Below are 20,857 nucleotides of genomic sequence, written 5' to 3' on the forward strand. Positions count from 1 at the left end.
TAGCAATAAAGCATATGATTCATGTACTGGCAGGTGTCTTGGCCACTGTCCCCAATAATGATAAACGTGACAGTTAAAAGCGTGTTTTAACCCATCATTCCCCAATTGCCATTTCCAAAAGGGAACTGCCAACATTTCTTGTTTTCTTTTAAAGCTTTTTGTAGGGTTCAGGTCTGCGTAACACGTTCCTTTGAATTGACAGAACTGCACTTCCAGGAGAAATTCACATCCTGAAGATGCATGCTGAACTCAGGGACAGAACCAAAAGCAGCTATAGGGCTTGAGAATGCTTGCAGCATATCTGCCCCCTTCATTCTACCTACCTAGGCATTGTCACTATGATCAAGCTCCCCTATTAAGGACACAACTATACTGACCTTCTTGGTAAGGTGAAGATCTGTAGAGGGGTCCTTCTTGGGAGTTTTGCCAACCTCAGAAATGTGGTGAATGGCAGGCCAGGAGACAGCTTTCTCTGTGGCAGCTCCCTAAACGGTGGGATTTCCTCCACATCAATGTGCACCTAACATCTTCATCATACAGCTTTCACTGAAGACCTGCTTCTAAACCTGGTTATGGACAGTTAAGCTGTTTTGTTTTGAAGGACCCACCTCTTTTGCAAAATTTATACTGTTCTACTCCATTTGGAACCATTTTATTTGTGCTATAATTGGAATGGTATTGTTTGCTTTTATAGTATCATTGTAGTCTGCCCAGGGACCTTCCAGTGAAGGCCTGGTCAGAAATGTTATAAATAAAACAAAATAAATGGGAATACCAGCATGTTAAACCCTGCACACCAATCAGGAGCTCTGCTGAGCTGATTGGTTGGTGTTGATTGGTGCTTACCCTGATGAGCAGTAATAGCTTCATCACCCTGAAGAAGTTACTGCGTCCTTCCCTCCCACTTGCTTCTGATTCAGTGCTACCAACTCTGCTAGAAATGGCATCTGATGGTGTGTGTCATTCTGCAAAATTTCACACTGAATGTGCAAATGTTGGGAGAGGGGTCAACACAGGGACATTGGGGGTGGATCTGTACACATACAGACTCTCCCACACAATGCTCCCTGTATAGTTTGACTCCTCAAGCATTATTTTGAATAGGGCCTACATTATTTAAATAATAATAATCAAGCATTTGTTCCTGTTATTTCTAGGATCATTTCAGTGCACGCACTACCTTCTGTTTGAACAAAGCCTGATTTTCCAGTCCCAGTTCTGTGACTCCCATAGATACCCTCATCTTGTCAAAGACAGTTGGGGAACATCCCTTTGATAATGGCTTCACTCTCTGTCTTAGGTTCATATGATGTGACAACATAACCTTAACCCTTCCCTTTTTCTGTATATAATAAATATGTAAGATCATCACTGCATGGCTCCTGTTGGAAGACTTGTAATGCTGCATCACAATCCAGGATTCGCATGAAGTCAGAGTGGGATAGGGAAGCAAAAGTAAAGGAAGGTGCTACACCAGCAGTGCCCATAGCATGGGAGTGAGAAGGGAGGAACACTAAGAGGGGGAAATTGTGGTTTTAAACAATGGGACAAATTTGAATACAACAAGGAAGGGTGCTGAAAGAGGGGGAAGCGGCTGTTTTAAACAATGGCAGATGTTTGAGTAGAGTGAGCAGGGAGTAACACCGGAGAGGGGAAGTAGCAGTTTTCAGCTTATGAGGGGCATTCATTAAAGATTTGCCCTGATGTACTTCCCGTGGACTGAGACAAATGAAACTGGGCACAGTTATTAGTCCTTCTCTACATAGCTACCAGCAAGAGCAGTTGTGGAGACCTCATCTGTAGCAGTCAGCTGGTTGTGTCAGAAGCCATGACTGGACCTCAGAAATCAGGATTTCATCGTCTGGAAAAAGCTTGCCCTTCAAAAATAACTTCATGGTTGGAAAGAGGTGGAAGTCCAATGGTGTGAGGTCAGGAGAATAAGGGGGGTGGGGAAGGATTTCATAGCCACAGGATTGTGCTTCCGTCTGAGCAACATGCGAGTTGTGAACCAGGGCGTTATCCTGCAGGAGGCAGACACCTTTGGTCGGCATACCACGACTCTCAATTTTAATGGCCTTCCACAATTTCTGCAGCAGTGAAGCATAGTATGTCCCAGGAATTGTGGTACCCTTTGCCAGGAAATCCATCATCACTACTCCGCCCTGGTCCCAAAAGATCGTGAGCATGACCTTGCCCACTGACAGTTGGACACGTGGCTACTTTGGAGGTGGTGTGACAGAGTACTTCCATTGTTTGGACTGGAATTTAGTCTCTGAGTCATAATGATGGACCCATGTTTTGTCCTGAGTAATTAGTCTGGCGAAGAAGTCATCATGGTTTTCGTGACACATGGCCAAAAGAGCCCACGAGCATGTGACTCATTCCTGTTTCTGGAAAGGCATCAGCAGGCAGGGAACCCACGGTGCAGACACTTTTCCCATGTGCAAATGGTCATGGATGTTTTTTTCTAGAGAGCCCATACTGATCTTGACATCTGCAGCTAGTTGGCAAACAGTTATGTGCCGATCCTCCAAAATGGCGGCCTCCACTTGCCGGGTGGTGTCTTCATCAATGGCGGACTGTGGTCACCCAGGAATGGGAGCTATTCCACTGAAATCCGACCACACTTGAACTGACAATGCCAGTGCTTGACTACGTCATACTATGGGGCATCCTCCCCATAAGTCCCTTTTATCTCATCGAACGTCTCCCGTGGTGTGTGCCCTTTCAAGTACAGGAACCTGCATTCAACTGGTTCCATTATCAGAGGTTACTCCACATTAGCACCCATAACAGAGAAACTGCTAGGAGTTCAGAGCTACAAATTACCATGCTACCTATGGAGAGATGTATCATTATACATGTGCAATTTTATCCTCCTATGATAACCGGAAGTGGGTCAGGGAAAATCTTTAATGAACGACCCTCATAGCAGTTGCAATGTGTGGGAGGAGGAAGATGCAGGAGGTTACCACTGGTTTATGGGCATGTGGGGTTGCACAAAAGGAGTGGCAGGGGAGACATGGACATGTGGGTGAAGTGAAAATGGGCACAAAGCAGAACTACAAAATAGAAAAGAGTTGTGGCTTCAGAAATGGTGTTGGGAAGGTGGGAAGTGACCTAAGTAGCTGCATGGAGTGAGAGGGAAAAGCTCTAGTGCAGACTTTTGCAACCTTGGGTCCTCAGATGTTGTTGGACTACAACTCCCATTATCCACTTGTCCTGCTAGCTAGGGATGATGGGAGTTGTAGTCCAACAATATCTGGGGCTCTATAGTTGAGAAAGGCTGCTCTAGGGGATTAATCTGATTGGGGTGGGGTAGCAGGGAAGGATGAGCAGCATGGCCATGAGTGCAGTCCCTAGACTTACACAGTTATATTAATATAGCCTGTACTTTATTATGGTCACTAGAGCATATGATAGGAGCCTTTTAGTTAACTTGACCTGCATTGCATACATCACAAAAAAATCCAGTACAGAAAGTTTAACCATTATAGATTTATTTCCTAAAGATGGCAGGAGTCCTGACCGGTACTGGTCTACCCTCCAGCAATTACTGACACTAATTATCATTGACAGAGCAAGAGATTGTAACAATATAATCAATTGGCATTCCCTCTATCAAGCTCTCGGCTTAGTGGGAGTCATTTCTTATCAGAGGATTCGCCTTCCAGACCAGTCACGGACAATTATTTTACATTAAACACTCTTAACAACTGTGGTCCATGTTGGCTGAAAGAAGGACTACTATTATGTCAGCGGGTCCCAGGTCCCCAGTTTGTAATGAATCTGAATGGCCACTTTACAGAAAGCATTTGTCTTACATCCCCTGCTCCAATACTTATATGCTGAACTGTGCAAAAATAAATTAAAACACAATCTTTCATTTCATATCAGCATGGAGTGTGTGTGTGTAAATCTCTCAAAAGATTTATATTCCGCCCTTACAATGCATTGTTTCTGCTCAGAGTGGCTTAACAACAATAAAAATAAAACCCCATAAGAAGTCATTGTAAAATAGTTAGCACTATGCTGCCTACAAGGTAAGCAGCTCTTCCAGCCATAGCATCCACCGGTATATACATTATGAATATTCCAGGCATAATATCACTCCTAATAGTAAACTCTCGCATTGAGTGCCAACAGGATTGCAGCCAAAATAGGGTTGTTGAGAAACATGCTCAGGGAAACCCGAAGGTTTGCAGAAATATAAACACATTTAAACAAAACAAAATAAAACACCCTGAAGAGAACTGGGCAAGTTGAGTAGCCATGGACTGTAGTAGCATTTGGAAAATGGAACACAGGTGGTGTTCCCATGAAAAGGATCACTGCTGCCAAGACATCTCTCCCCAATATTCCACATTGTTTCATGCTGCTATAGCATATATTCATTTATCCTTCAGTGGCCAGCCCTCCACTGACTGAAGAGCAAAGACTGCTTTTTCTTGTTCTATGGGCTGCATACACACAGCATTTTATTCTAGAATCAACAGAGACCAATTCCTTGTGTTTTTCTCTCTATACATAGTCCAAAGACATTCTTGGTGTTTTGCATATTTTTTGCCCCCTTAAAAGTATTTCTTGAGAAACTGGTTTCATCCCCAAAAGGAAAGCTCATTGCACAATATGTCCAAAGTTGTACCATAGTTTCAGTTATGGGGGTGTAGCCACACCTGCACCCAATGACATTATGGGGGGGACGTATACCGAGATTGCATTCATCACTTCCTTCTTCACTCACCTGGGGCATCACCAGGTAAGAAAAGGCATGGATAACCCAATCAGGCCAAGGGCTTTCAAATGTGTATCAAGTAACCACAACCACCCTTGAGGACAGCAGCGTCTAAAATCGATCTAGATTGAAAGCAGCATGTTGAGGACAAGCACGAACATTGCAGATGGGAGGTGGGGAGCCTACATTTTTATGCTACAAACGGATTAGTGTGTATACAGCTTCAATTAAAGATATATTAGACAGAACATCATTGCCTGACAATGTGTTATCAATGGCTCAAAATACACCACAGCAGCTGTCATGTGTGAAATGGAAGGCTGCACACTGCACGGTGCCTTAGAACATGAATTGACCAAAGACAGTATGTGTCTGTTTCTAGTCCACACAAAGATAGAACTTCCAGAGACCCAACAGGGTGGGAAGCTCAATCCAGGCTACTTTAGGAACTTACACTAATGAGGCAGAGACAGTGATAAATCTATCAGATAGGTTGGGGAAAAGTTCAGATTGTTAAGTAGGAAGAGTTGAAGCTTGTACCTCGGGTTAAGTACTTAATTCATTCCGGAGGTCTGTTCTTAACCTGAAACTGTTCTTAACCTGAAGCACCGCTTTAGCTAATGGGGCCTCCTGCTGCTGCCGCGCCGCCAGAGCACGATTTCTGTTCTCATCCTGAAGCAAAGTTCTTAACCTGAGGTACTATTTTTGGGTTAGCGGAGTCTGTAACCTGAAGCGTCTGTAACCTGAGGTACCACTGTACAAATGTACAGTACATCCTAATTTGATTAATCCTGTCCCACAGAAGACCGGGTTCATTCTTTGGTGAATATATTGGAGTAGAGAACGCTAGAATGGAAGAGCAGTCACACACGAAATGCCTCTTAGGGTCATATGTTTCCCAGTGGTGTAGTTGCTACTGAGAAGCCAAATCATGATGATACCCAGCTGCATATTTAGGTGTTTTGTACAATGAGCTGCCCAAGTGCTTCAGGCAGACAGTAACAACCACACCAGAAGAAGCCTTCATTAAGTAAGTTAAAAAATAGTCTATCTTGATCTTAACTAAAGCTCTGCAACTGTGAAGCTATTGTAGAGGGTCTGGTTAGTGATTATTCAGCTGTCGGTTGTTGCAGCTATACTGGGGAGCTTCATTCAATACCAATAGTCCCTCTGAGCTTTTTGGCTTTATCCTTTTCTGCCCCTAATAGTCCCCAGGATATTTTAAAAAGAATAGGAAGTAGAATCAACCATTTGTCCTTTCATTTAGGGGTGTTGCAACTCAGCCTCTAGTCCTCCTGAAACTCAAAAGGGCACAACACAGGTAAGTCTCAGCAAACAACACATCACACAAATCCTCTCTTTCGTTTCCTCCTGCCGCTTGCAGAAAACTCATCCCTTCCGGTATACCATATCACTACCTCTCTGCAACTGGACTAGTAGTTTGCAGCCACTCAAGCCATTTCAGGTTCCCTAAAAGCCTCTGTAAGGTTCATGGCTTTTTATTAGGTCTGGTTATTTGTCCATCTAGCCCAGATTTGCCAGCTCTGACTGGCAGCTGCGCTTCGACGTCTCAAGGAGAGATGTTTCTCATCGCTTACTGCTTTGATCCCTTTAGGTGCAGATGTCAGGCACCGAACCTGGGACACTCTGCACGCAAAGCATGGCTCTGTCAGTGTGCTGCAGTCCCTACCCAGGCAAGGGGGAAATGAGTGTAACTTATTATGCCATAAAGCTGCATGCAGGTCATTTGCTGAATTCCTCCCTGGCATGTTGTGCTTTAAAAGCATGTGAACATGCATCTATCCCAGGACAGCGAAGCTTCTCTGAGTAGCAGGAAATTTGAGAGCTGATGAGCTCTCACATGATTAACTATACATCCCACGCAATGACATCACGATGAAAGGCTGAGAAGTTAGAAGACAAGAACTGCAGTTTTGTTACAACTGCAGAGGCTACAGGTATAAAAGCCCAAAGCAGTAGAGGCTCGCAGATGGCCTGGTACTGCAGCAGGAACTTTTTCAAGCTGTTAGAAAAAAACAAGTAAAGACTTTGGCTTGACAGATGTGCCATAAGCAGTTTCTACGTTCCCTGAAGGACTTCAACAAAGCAAGAATCCCAAGTCCTTTCCAGGTAATGCAGTGTACTTGTAAGGAGGCCCAGTCTTCTTAGACAACCAAGTTCTCACAAGGGGAAGACTTTTCTGGCCTATTTCACCAGCTTTCTACTGAATGCTACAGCTGAGTTATCTATTTTCAGCACCTCCTGGCTATCTCCTAGAAAAGAAAGATGGATCACAGCCAGCCTAATGGACACAAGATAATTATATAACATGGGGAGGGGGGGGAGAGAAAGAGATCTGAATAAATTTTGAAGATCTTCCAGGAGACAAAATAAGGAACATTATATATATATTTCCTCTAATTGTGTGACCCTGGTACATGCCTGAATATAGCATATTCTGAAAACAGACAAGATAAAAAAAAAAAGGTATTGAAGTCAATGGGTTAACAGCTGAGATAAAAGTCATGAAGAGCAATTGTCATTTCCTCTTGCAGTTATGTCTCAGCTAATAAATTCTACAGAATTATTTAAAATATTGCAGAAACACACACACACAAAATGTACAGCTTTACTATCTTGATTATCTAGATTTTTCACCAGCACACATACACCCCCCCATTAGTCCACGTCCATTATCTCAAACACAAATGTTAATTAAAACTCTATTTTGACCGTATGACTGGTTTGCATGATGTCCTGAATGTCTAAGATTAAATGGCATGAATTAGCTACAATCAGTCCTCAGGGTGCCAGCTCAGGCCACTGTAGTGATTTATGCTAAAGCAACAGGAATCCAGATAGACCGGTGGAAAAATAAGGTGGGGTAGACATTAAAAAAACCCGAATGAATCACATAAATAGATGAGCAGCATGAGACTTTAATCAGTGTGTTTAGTCTCTTCATCTCTTCCTTCTTAATCCCCCAGTCTCCTGGCTTTTAACTATCATACCAAACCCTTCAGAAAATTAACTTTGATTTCTATACTTGAATTCATATGGGGAACCAGCAGTTCAGAGATAACACACCTGACCACTTACTCAGCTACTCCAAGATGTGCACTTTATTCAGAAACCAAGTATAACTATAGTTTATGAGTGCTGCACATTTAATGCTAAAATATCAGGGGTTGTTCAAAGGTCAAGACAGAGATCTTGCATGCAGGTCAAAAAGCATCTCCTGCATTTTAACTGCAGACTTGTCAATCATTCTCATGCACTATGGTGTAGCCTTAGGGTCATTTTTTCTGTGGATAGTAGCATAAGAAATACCAACAAACTCCATTGAGGGTTGAACTTTGTTCTACATGCCATTGAACACATGCCCTCCTTTTCAGTTGCCCAAACAGCATTTTAAACACATCTGCTGCTAGGCTTAAAGCCCAAGTGAAACTAGCTTTACAAAAACAAAAAACCCTCTGTTTATCCAACTGCACCAATCTCCTTATTAACTGTGTGACAAAGCAGGTTAGACTGAAAGCTAAGGCTACCCCTGGGCTTATATGCAAAATAAAGTCAATAATGATTGCAAATGCCCTAGTCATTTTCAAATATCAAATAGCTTTTAACAAGAAAGCAATAAGAAAGTGGGATACTTTAAAATCATCGCTTTAAAAGTCCAGAAAAGTTACAGGTGTTAACGAAGAAGAAGAAGAAGAAGAAGAAGAAGAAGAAGAAAAAGAAGAGGAGGAGTTTGGATTTGATATCCCGCCTTTCACTCCCTTTAAAGAGTCTCAAAGCGGCTAACATTCTCCTTTCCCTTCCTCCCCCACAACAAACACTCTGTGAGGTGAGTGGGGCTGAGAGACTTCAAAGAAGTGTGACTGGCCCAAGGTCACCCAGCAGCTGCATGTGGAGGTGCGGAGACGCGAACCCCGTTCCCCAGATTACGAGACTACTGCTCTTAACCACTGCACCACACTGGCTCTTAGTAACTATTACTTTACAAGTACAAACACTTTGTAAGTTACATAAATTCATTTTTCAAGCAAAAGCTCAGATAACATTATAGGGTCCAAAACTATATACTTCATATGACAAACAGTCCACATTTTTTCCTGTGCATATTCATCGAGATTTTCAACATTTATTTGGTATAATCCACATAGGAAGAAACAGGCATTTCATGAACTGTGCAATGCATATTCTTACTGCAAATGACTGGTACTGTATATGTAAATAATTCACAATTTTTTATTATGTGAGTAGCACTAAGCATTGTGATAATTTCATTTCTTTTTTAGCTAAAAATAGTTCAGTAAATGACAAAATGCTTACACACAGGCAGCTGAAGCAAATTGATAGTAACCCTTTGCTTTCTTCATATGTCTGTCAGAGATGTCAGAGATGCATGCCATAGCAGCAACAATTAAATTGTCTGAGCAATGGATTTTCATTCCTTTCACCACTCCCAAGCCAGCATCAGATTTGGGAGACAATGAATGCAAGTAGATAGGAAAAAATGCACACAAAGTAGAAGGTTAGATTTTCTTTTCCATAGACATTGTCGCACTCAACAGAATGTGGAAAGAGACAGCAAAGCAGCAATATTATATATATATATATATATATATATATATATAATCACAATAACTCATGTTACATAATTGCCTACCTGCTGCAATTTCGTGTGATGCTGGCTGCCACAGTTGATGTTACCAAACATTCAGAGCTCTTCCAAATTCTAGAAATATAGCCCAAAGTCAACCGAAAGAACATCAGTTATGAAACGATGACCAAAATCCTATGATGTCCGCAACCAGAGTGTCTTCACACATATCGATATTCTGCAAAGAAAAGGGAAGTGGGCAGGGGAGGGGGAGAAAGTGAAGAAAAAGGACATGTTCAATATTTTGTATGGAACCAAAAAGAGCAGGTTTTAACTTAGTAGACAAATACGGTAGCTCTATTCTGACATTTGATCTGTGTGGAACACACATGAGTTTTGCCTTGCAATGGCAGGCTCCAGCTCATGCACATCTTATATGCATGGGGCTCTCTCTCAATATCGTCCGGAACTTTTGAAGATCAGGCTTGCTGATTATGTGGAGAGTGAGGTAGGTGTGTTTGTGTATTCAAATGAGTGTGCATAGGCTAAGGCACAGCCTGGCACTGTGATGGTGATTCACCCTCATGAATACTTATTCTATAGAGCAAAGCTGTCCATGCCAAGGCATCCATGCCCCTCAGATGTTTTATTGTCAGGGAAGATGAGAATTATAATCCAAAACATCTGGAGGGCTACAGGTGGGGAAGGCTGGTCTGGAGCACCCATGAAAGACCTTGTTCCTAGACCAGATATTGGGAACTTGTGCTACTCCCAGTGTCATTGTACTATAGCTTCCATAATCCCTGACACTGACCACACCAGCTGAGCTTGATTCTAACAACACCTGGAAGGCACAGTTTCCCCACTCCTGCCCTTCATTTGCACACTGTCCCTGGGTTTGTTAGGAATGTACAGTCTGACTTTATGAATGAAACATTTCCAATTCCAGCACTAGGAATGCTTAAGAAATTGCTTTTCATATGGTCCAATGAGTGCTATTTCAATTGCCACCCACCAGACAAATGGTTGTTGGTAACAAATAAATCACCCCAGGGCAGAAGGAAATAGATACCAATTGAGCTAACAGGCATAAGTTGAATAATGAAGTATTAACAATTCATATTCATATTTAATATGGCTTCATTCTTTGGCACAGGCTCTTTGTCAGCAACACCCTAGAGCCAGTGCGCCAACTGGACTCATGCACCTCAACCCCGACTGGGCTAGGCGAGCTGGGTAGCACCGCCAGAGACCTCCTTTTCCCACAGGAACAGGTCACAGTGCTGTGGACTCACAGCTTAGAGCTGAGAGCACCGGATTCACTGTCTCAATAATACAGTCGTTGCGCAGCAGAGTTTTGCAGAGTCTTGCAGAGTATAAACCACTCGGAGAGCAGCTCTGTAGAATATCTTCCTTTTATTCTATAACTACAACTATGATACAAAACTATATACAGAGCTGAATATTCTAAGCATAAATCAATGCTACACTGAGAGTCTGCAGCTGCTCTAACAGCAATCTTATCTCTAGGATCTCCAACACTCTCACTCTCTCCGATACACTGACTGACTGACTCTCTCTCACACACACTCACAGATATGTTGCTGGGCAGAATAAGTAGATAGGCAGGACACGCCTCCTTCTCTCTGGAGAGTCAGCAGAGACCATCAGGAGATGATCAGGAGATTCTTGTGTATGGGAGGTGTAGTAACGCCGCTCGCCCCCAACTGCCCCTCCATCACCTGTCTTTGCTCTCCGGCCAGACCAGGTTTCTTGCGCAGGTTGGCGAGGGTTTACTTTTCACAAACACAGGCCGAAATAACACCGGTAGGGCTGCCACCACTCCCTTTGTTCCAGGGGAACCCAGAGTCACAACCCAGGGAGAAGGGTGTGTCTCGTTAACCTGGCAATTCCCCCCCTCTACAAGCTGAATCCACAGACTTGCAGACAGAAATTCTCACGGTAGAGCGTAACTAAGCGGAAGGCTTGGATTTAGCTATTCCCTCGGAAAAGGCACAAATACCGAACAGGTTCTTATTTAAAAATTTATTTTAAAAGGATAACAGAAAACATGTTGAAAATCAACAGGCACTTCTTTTGAGTCTTACAAACAAGAAAATAAAAACGCTGTATAGTCTAACTAGCTTTACATACTCACAACAATACTCAGTTAGGGTAGTCAAAGTCTTTTCAAGCATCTGCGTACTGAAGATGTTTGAAGATTTCCATCTCAAAGGACGAAACGACGGCTATAGATGGGTGTTACAGCCGGGCATCTTTGCAGTTGCAGAGCAATGGCAGAGAGCAATTCACAAACAATTCCTTGATCCTTTTATTTACAATTCTTACTTGGCGTCGTAACTTGCTAGCCAATCAAGAAGTCCTAATTGATCAGTTTACCCTTTTGCAGCTGGGTCAGTTTTAGGTTCGAGCCCTAATCAAAGAATCTTCCTCCCATCTGTGGAAATTAACCAGATCCCCAATTCTCAGCAGTTTGAAAACAAATAACCTCCGGGAGGGGGGAAGAGGTTCACACCCCCAACCCAGGTGTCAAGCCTTTCATTAAATCAAGGATTCCTTTCCTCCCATAAACCTCTCACACCAAGGAGACGGAAAGTCTGGAGTTTAAAGATACACAGCTCCCTTTCCCAGGGTCCTTACGGCTGATAAAATACCCACAAGGCCACATTCTTTCACTTGACCAAGGAATGATTTTCTAACAGTTATAACTTTACTACAGGAGGGGTGAAATCTCCTCACTCTTATCATGCTCAAGCACTAGTTAATAACTCAGTAAATTAAATTATGGGCTACTTCAGGCCTGGAGTGTGTGTATTCAAATAACTGCTTTTAAAACAACAACACGATGACCACAAAAGAGGATAGAAAATATTGTTTTCCAGCCCACCTCAATTTCCTTGTATCATTGATTTGAAACATTTAGCTGTTGTTGTGAATGTTCTGTGTTTCAGAAGGTTCATTCAATACATCACAAGATGGTATCTATTTTATTATACAATGCCTTAAAAGCTGTCTAGAAAAAGGCCAGTGGGGGGAGAGTTTAGTCACTAGCTGGCTCAAAGCACAAATGAGGGCTTTCAACTTTCTCCACTTTATCATCAAAAGAGAGGTTTTAAACAGCTAGCAAATGCCAAAATTCCAATCTTTCTTGATTATAGGTCAGTGTTGAGGCAGACATATCCTACAAAGATGCTGCTGATAAATTTGTCTTTAGAGTTTTACATGTCGGGCAGCAAAACTAATGAAATGGTTCCTACCCTGAATGTTGGCAAGACATGACCTAAGAATATGGAGGAATTTAACTTACAGAGCCTCTCTTGAAGGCGTTTTGTTGTGCAATGTTACTTAAATGCATGTGTAGATTAAAACTGTTATCATAGACTGGAGGGGGACAGCTAGAATGTAGGTTAGTCCACTGACAATTTAAAACAAATGCTCACATATTCCAAGCCACCTGCTGCAAGGACAGTGTTTGAGAATCTAGTGCCAATTGTCAAATCAGCACTATGTTCCTAGTGTTGAGATGCTGGTTTTTTCCCTGAATACACCGTGTTGACATTTGCTCCTTGTGGCAGGTGAAAACAATCCAGGCTATTCCCATTAGACTAAAAAACAGAAATACCATGTAGTGTTGCAGCCATACACTTAGCCAAGTCAAACAACCAGTATAAAAGCCTGCAGTTTGACAAGGTCTGACATTCCAGTGTGTACAGTTCATCATTGTTATAGACCACAGGGTAATGCAGTGGAAGTCGGGACTTAAGCACGCTGTAAATGACCCATCTGAAGAAATAAGTTTACAAAATAACTTCAAAATATCAAATCCCATTTCTTCATCCTTATAACTGGATATAAAACTTAGTAAATACTTGAATGTGAACATGGCCCCTTGGGGTGCTTAATTAGTTATGCATTAATACCAATTTTTGGCACATAAACCTTCAGTGTTAATTCTTTGTACAGGTCAATTTTCTATACACACTGGTACAGGTAAAGGTAAAGGACCCCTGGACGATTAAGTCCAGTCAAAGGTGACTATGGGGCTGTGGTGCTCATCTTGTTTTCAGGCCAAGGGAGCCGGTGTTTGTCCACAGACAGCTTTCCGAGTCATGTGGCCAGCATGACTAAAGTGCTTCTGGCGCAACAGAACACTGTGACAGAAACCAGAACGCATGGAAATGCTGTTTACCTTCCTGCCGCATTTATCTATTTGCCTGTTTATCTACTTGCACTGGCATGCTTTTGAACTGCTAGGTTGGCAGGAGTTGGGACAGAGCAACGGGAGCTCACCCTGTTGCAGGGATTCGAACTGCTGACCTTCTGATTGGTAAGTCCAAGAGGCTCAGTGGTTTAGACCACAGTACCACCCTCAGTCGCCATTCTCAGTCCTCGCTAGGCTTTTTTGAGGTGGGTTTTTGTCGCCTTTCCATTTTTTTAAAAGATGCAAATCTCAACATTGCCTAGACTAGAGCTTTCTGATACCGCCTCCCCTTTGTTTCTCATTTGGCTTCAATCCCAATGGTTCTTGCTACTTGAGCTTGCAGCTAGTGGGAGTGATCATTCTGCATGATATGTGGAATGGCTTAAAGATGGCCTTTAAGCTTAGCCTTAAAGAAAGGGGTGGTAGGATGAGGCCTGGTAATGGGATCACTCAATACTAAAACAAATGAAATTGGGTTGCAGGCCTGGATTTCTTGAATTTGCAGATCTTATTAAACTGTTGGTGGGGCTAATGTGTTAAAGTGTATTCTACCTCCTTTCACCTTGCATGATGATAATAATAATAATAATAATAATAATAATAATTATCGTATTTTTCGCTCTATAAGACGCACCAGACCACAAGACGCACCTAGTTTTTGGAGGAGGAAAACAAGAAAAAAAATATTCTGAATCTCAGAAGCTAGAACAACAAGAGGGATCGCTGCACAGTGAAAGCAGCAATCCCTCTTGCTGTTCTGGCTTCTGGGATAGCTGCGCAGCCTGCATTTGCTCCATAAGACGCACACACATTTCCCCTTACTTTTTAGGAGGGAAAAAGTGAGTCTTATAGAGCAAAAAATATGGTATTTATACCCTGTCCATCTGGATGGGTTTCCCCAGCCACTCTGGGTGGCTTCCAGCAGAATATCAAAATACAATAATCTATTAAACATTAAAAGCTTCCCTAAACAGGGCTGCCTTCAGATGTCTTCTAAAAGTCTGGTAGTTGTTTTTCTCTTTGACATCTGGTGGGAGGGGGTTCCACAGGGTGGGTGCCACTACCGAGAAGGCCCTCTGCCTGGTTCCCTGTAACTTGGCTTCTTGCAGTGGGGGAACCACCAGAAGGCCCTCGGCACTGGACCTCAGTGTCTGGGCAGAACGATGGGGGTGGAGATGCTCCTTCAGGTATACTGGACCGAGGCCACTTAGGGCTTTAAAGGTCAGCACCAACACTTTGAATTATGCTCAGAAACATACTGGGAGCCAGTGTAGGTCTTTCAAGACCGGTGTTATGTGGTCTCGAAGGCTGCTCCCAGTCCCAATGATTACACCTACAGCTGAATTTTCCTTTATATTTTGTAGCTGCAGAGTGAATATAAATCTATAGCCAAAGTGCTGAGTTTGTATCACAGAATCATAGAATTGTAGAGTTGGAAATGAACCTGAGAATCATCTAGTCCAACCCCCTGCAATGCAGGGATATGCAGCTGTCCCATACGGGGATTGAACCTGCAACCTTGGCATTATCAGCACCACACTCTAACTAACTGAGCTCTCTCTCTCTCTCTCTCTCTCTCTCTCTCTCTCACACACACACACACACACACACACACACACAAATATGAATGACATAGCCACCGATGCAAACTGCAGCATGACATTAGAACACAAATAAATCTTCCGGGACAGAAAGAGAAAGAATCACAAAGCAGGCCAATAGATTTGCGATAAAGCCGATGGAAGCAGATGTGCCAAGCACAAGTGCCTTTTTCCTTTGTAGTGCACACAATGCAGGCTACATTTTTCCTCTGGAATCTAGTCAATAGTATGCATTAAACATGGTGCCTAAATATATCAATAGGTTCTTCAGCCCAAAGAAATTGTGCTTTTTTGCAAATCAAAATTGCAGTGTTATCCAGCTTCCTGCAGGAGGCATTCAGAAATCACAACAGGATTTTTCCATGAGAACTAACAGCACTCTGGTACTCTTAGAACCCAAATTTCATGTTCATCTCATATAAAGTGTGGGGGATGAAGGTGAAACATATTCTCTTGCAGTGAAGAGTATTAGATGCAACTTTGGAATATGAAATATATAAATATATAGCTCTGTTTCTCTCTCTGTGGGGGGGTGGGGGTGTAATTTTTACATTCATTTTATACTTTAATTAATTCTGTTTTCCATGTTATGGAATTGAATTTATGCATTAGTTCATTTGTCCTTTAGGTTCTTTTTCAATAGCGCATCCAGCCAATCTCCTGCAGCTTGTAACTTCTGTATTATTTATGCAAACTGCAATATCAGCTACTTTACTACCAAACCAAAAGTTACCAAACCTTCCAAATTTCATACATGTTCGACAAAGGGTCTTCATTTTACAGGCAAGTAAAAAGTAATGAATGGATTTTTATTTGTTATTTGTTCAGATTTTCATTCATCATTTTCTGTAACAAGAAATGAATGAATGAGGCTCATTCATTCATTTTTAAAATGAATGCACACCTCTAATAAGAATGCCCACCCACAGAATAGAAAGAAGCAAAGGGCTGTCAAATCCCAAAGTATTTATTGTCTAATTTTTGCTAATATTAATGAATATATTAACTGTAAGGAATTTGCAACATCCAGACTGATTATTTCACAACAATGGTAAACTACAGCTGACTTAAACCTAGAGTTCCAGTATTAAAAATTATGCTTTGCGACCTCTGTGGAAAAGTTCCCCCAGTAAATTCATTTATCAAAAGGGCAATCAAAAGTAGATCCTTTTTCTCTCAGTGTCTTTATTCTTTATACAAATAAAAAAGATTCTGCAAGACACACACTACCCACATCACAGTGTTATTTACATATTTGGAATAATGACTAATAAAGACAGAGCAGGAACAAGTATTTTTAACTAGAAACAAAATAAACTCTCACCAAGTAGACATTCACAAAAATACTGTAAAGAAAATGATGGCTGTTAGCTTTATGCCAACACCTTCAGGGTTTCTGCAGTACATGCGTACAAAAATATTTGTTTTTCAGCACCATTGTTTTTGCTATTCAGTTTTTTTTATAAAAAAAAAACCAAAACCAAACCCACAGACCGAGCAGAATGCTGTTTCGGCACTCTCTCCCAGGAACTGAAGGCTTTGAACTATGAGCTCTCAGAGCCCCACTACAGGCCACCTGGATTGCCTAAGGAGTTTGGTCTACTAATAAGGAACAGCTTTTTCCAGAGTAGTCCCTTACTCCAAAGGGCACTCTGGCAACTGACTGGACCGGCATCTTTATGCACCAGGACTCCACATTTACCAGGCTCACATTTGACATCTGATTCTGTGCAAGGGCCCTTTGTGTCTTGCAGAGGCGGCTGTGAGCGCTGAAGGCCCCAGCTCCCCTTGCCCTGTCACACAGTCCACTGAAGCAGCCTTCTCCTCTGTAACATCTACTTTGAGGAGTGACAAGTCATCCTCTGAGGAAGATTCCTCTAGTGGGGGCATGGCTGTTTCAATATCTTAAAAGGTGTCCAGTTCAGAAATACTAGAGTTGGCCATCTTGATTCAAAATAGACTCCCGTTAGGAAAGCATTGTTTAATGTTTGGATAAGATATAAGGATTTATTGGAAAATAAAACTCCAAGGTGGCTGTCACCGATGGAAGCAAAAGCATTGAAAAAACTCAATATGGAGGCCAAATGGCCGAAATATTGGGAAATTTTGGAACAAGAGGGAGATAGACTGAAATTGCAGAGTTTTGAGAAACTAAAAAACAAAGTGCGAGATTGGCTTCATTATTATCAGATAATGGAGGCATATAATTCGGACAAGAAAATTGGTTTCCAGGTGGAAAAATCAAAATTAGAAACAGAACTGTTAGAACCCAAAACTAAGATTTTGTCAAAGATGTATAACTTGCTGTTGAAATGGAATACTCAGGATGAAACGCTGAAATCTGCTATGATTAAATGGGCACAAGATGTTGGACATAACATAATGATGGCTGACTGGGAACAGTTATGGATCACAGGTATGAAGTTCACGGCATGCAATGCCTTAAGAGAGAATATTATGAAAATGATATACAGGTGGTACATGACACCAGTCAAGCTTGCAAAAATTTATCATTTGCCCAATAATAAATGTTGGAAATGTAAAGAAACTGAAGGTACATTCTTTCACCTTTGGTGGACGTGCCCAAGGATTAAGGCTTTCTGGGAGATGATCTATAATGAATTGAAAAAGGTATTTAAATATACCTTCTTGAAGAAACCAGAGGCCTTTCTCCTAGGCATAGTCGGCCAATTGGTGCCAAAGAAGGATAGAACTTTTTTTATGTATGCCACAACAGCAGCAAGAATACTCATTGCAAAGTATTGGAAGACACAAGATCTACCCACTCTGGAAGAATGGCAGATGAAGGTGATGGACTATATGGAACTGGCGGAAATGACTGGCAGAATCCGAGACCAGGGAGAAGAGTCGGTGGAAGAAGATTGGAAGAAATTTAAAGACTATCTACAGAAATATTGTAAAATTAATGAATGTTAGAATGATGTTGGATAGAAATTAAGTGGTTTTCAGCTGTAATACTATAAGGGAATATGAAAAATGGATTATTAATTGGTAAAAATTTAATGTTACAATATTATAAGATTAAAGACTAGGATAAACAAAGAGGGTAAGGATTTGCTGAACCAACAAACCGAACTGGAATACAAAAAAGGGAGGCGTGAGGAGGTCCGGGAAACAAGCTAATGAAAAATAAGTAATGGAAAGATTGAGTTGTTTTTAACTATTTTTTTTTTTTTTGTATTTTCTTCTTTTTCTTATTTTTATTCTTATTTTGTAATATTTTGAAAATCTCAATAAATATCTTATAAAAAAAACAAAAAACAAAATAGACTCCCGTTGTAGGCAAACATAGGTCATAACCTGCTCCTTGATCTTGGGAACCATCATGCCAAATTTTGTGATGGTTTATTAACAGGTCCAAATCACTGCAACTTTTAATGCACAGTGCGCCATCCTGATTCAAAATGGTATCCAGTGCTACATACCCTCCAACATTTCTCCAGTGGAAATAGGGACGTCCCATTCCATAATGTTAATTTTACTATTTATACCCACACACATTTTACTGGGTTGCCTCAGCCACTCTGGGCAGCTTCCAACATATATAAAAACATAATAATATAATTAAACATTTTTTTTAAAAACTTCCCTATACAGGATTGCCTTCTGATGTCTTGGGGGTCAGATAACTCCATACCCTCCAACATTTCTCCAATGAAAATAGGGGCATCCCAGGGACATTCTGGGATCAAATCAGAAACCGGGACGGCTTCTCTAAATCAGGGATGTCCCTGGAAAATAGGGACACATAGAGGGTCTGGTGGTATCAAAACATAGGCAGAAACTTGCTCGGCAATCTCAGGAACCATTGTGCCCAATTTCATGACTATATCTTAAGAGGTGTCGAAACATATAGAGCAGTGATGGATAAACTACATTCCAAAATGAACAGCAGATGTAACCTGGGAATAGTAGCTATAAGGATCACACATGAAGATAGAGACTGGACATCCATCAGTTGGTTAGAAGAAGTGGAAAACTTGAGACAGTATCTGTAGGCAAGTACTTTCCTGTTATATGGTCAGGTTTTTCCTGTGTATGCAGCTCCTACATCAGAAAAATAGTGGAGCTCAGAGAGCATAACAGAGGGCAGGGGCTTTGCCACAAGTGTAATGCGCTGCTACAGTTCAGCTAGATTGGGGTCATTTTATCAAAGAATGATTGGTTTCATTCTATCAAGGAATCAGTCTGTCAAGGGTTTAGTGAATGGCAGTTTTAAGAGTAGCAGATAAAACATAGGAGTAGTGGGTGGAATGGGAGTCTGGATTAACAACAACATTTGATAAATGATTGTATCAGTGATTTATTATAAGAACATAATGTTCAAATTATAAAAGACAGGAATGGGCTTTCAGCTTACACCTGTCCGTGGTTTCAGCCCAAGCTCATCACACCCCTCTCCCCGTTAGTATCACCACCAGCAACTGTTGGGCCAGTTATACATAGTCTCTGATTGGTCCAATGCATACAGGCAGTATCTCTGCTTTGTCTCTTTTCCAATGCCATGGAGATGAACAAAAGGAAAATCTTTAGCACACTGAAGCTTTTGAAATTTAAATATAGTAGCAAATGAAAGCAGATTTTGAAAGCTTTTCATGCAACAATAAAAGAGGCTTGTGCTGCTATAATTTGCATTAAATGTAAACACACACACACACAAAACATCTTCCTGTTGGTTCTGACACAATCTTCTGAAAATAGTACATGTTTTCACACCAAATGCATTTCTCCGAGACCACAAATTCCCAGCCCTATAAGCAGGGATTGGGCAAAATGCATAGCTGTCACCTGGCGCTCTGATATCCAGATGCATTGTGACACAGTGCTTCTATGCTGTTTGTTGTGGGGTCATTCAAGCAGGAGAACTTTCTATTATTTATTGGGCAAGGCTGGTTAAACCCAACAATGTAGCCGGCTAAATGGGGGATATGGGAATAACCAGGTCAGATGGAAAAGTGTGAAGAAAGCCAAGTGGGATGGGGAGAGGGAAGGACGCCAGATTTATGCAAATAATAAACACAGATTTTGCTTCTATTTTTGATTAATAACTGGTGAGAAAGAAATGGTCCACTTCTTTCATATGTAAGCATAATTACAGGAAATGTAATCCCATATAAGGTTTCCCTCCCTACTTTCAGTATATCCAGTGCTGAGCCAAAATTTTCAGCTCAAATGTTGTCTACCAGTCTTGGGGCATGGGATGAAAAAAGTGGCCCCAAAACTGAAGGAGCTGGGATATATTTTCCCCAAATCTGTGGGCTAATGGAGTGAGAAGACTGACTGTTCCTTCTTGCTTCTTTAGCTTTTTTGAAAAGTCTCGATCCACATTTGCTGGGGGCTGTGCCAAAATGCATCTTGGCACCATGCTACATGAGAATGTCACACAGTCTCATTCAAAACGCTGTCTCTGTTGCTTTAAGAAGAGGCCGTTCACACAGGCCAAAAGCTGGTCCAACACTCTTTCAAAGTGCTCTGCTATTCCAGCTTGGGTGAGGGAGCGGCTGTCTCTTGCCACCTGAGCTAGGAGAGTGCTTTGAAAGGTCCCATCGTGGAGACTGGCAGGTGGGGCAATGAATGCCCCCCTCCCCAAAGAAGTACCGTGTAAGCTGCTTTACCAGGTTACTGTGTCACGAGTGTCTCGGAGTTTTAAAGCATAGATCTCAATCCTAATG

At 41.7% G+C, this 20,857-nt stretch overlaps 1 protein-coding gene across 2 annotated transcripts in view; it reads right to left on the reverse strand.

The window, feature by feature from the left end:
• DAB1 (DAB adaptor protein 1) overlaps positions 1 to 20,857 on the reverse strand; it is a 644,236-nt gene that overhangs the window by 392,847 nt on the left and 230,532 nt on the right. For both annotated transcript variants that reach the window (XM_081011790.1, XM_081011791.1), the window contains one exon: positions 9,408 to 9,579. The gene's annotated coding sequence lies outside the window, so the exon portion shown is untranslated. The remainder of the gene's footprint in view (positions 1 to 9,407; positions 9,580 to 20,857) is intronic.

Source organism: Podarcis pityusensis (assembly GCF_964106645.2).
Source record: "Podarcis pityusensis genome assembly, chromosome: 6".
NCBI classification, from domain to species: domain Eukaryota; kingdom Metazoa; phylum Chordata; class Lepidosauria; order Squamata; family Lacertidae; genus Podarcis; species Podarcis pityusensis.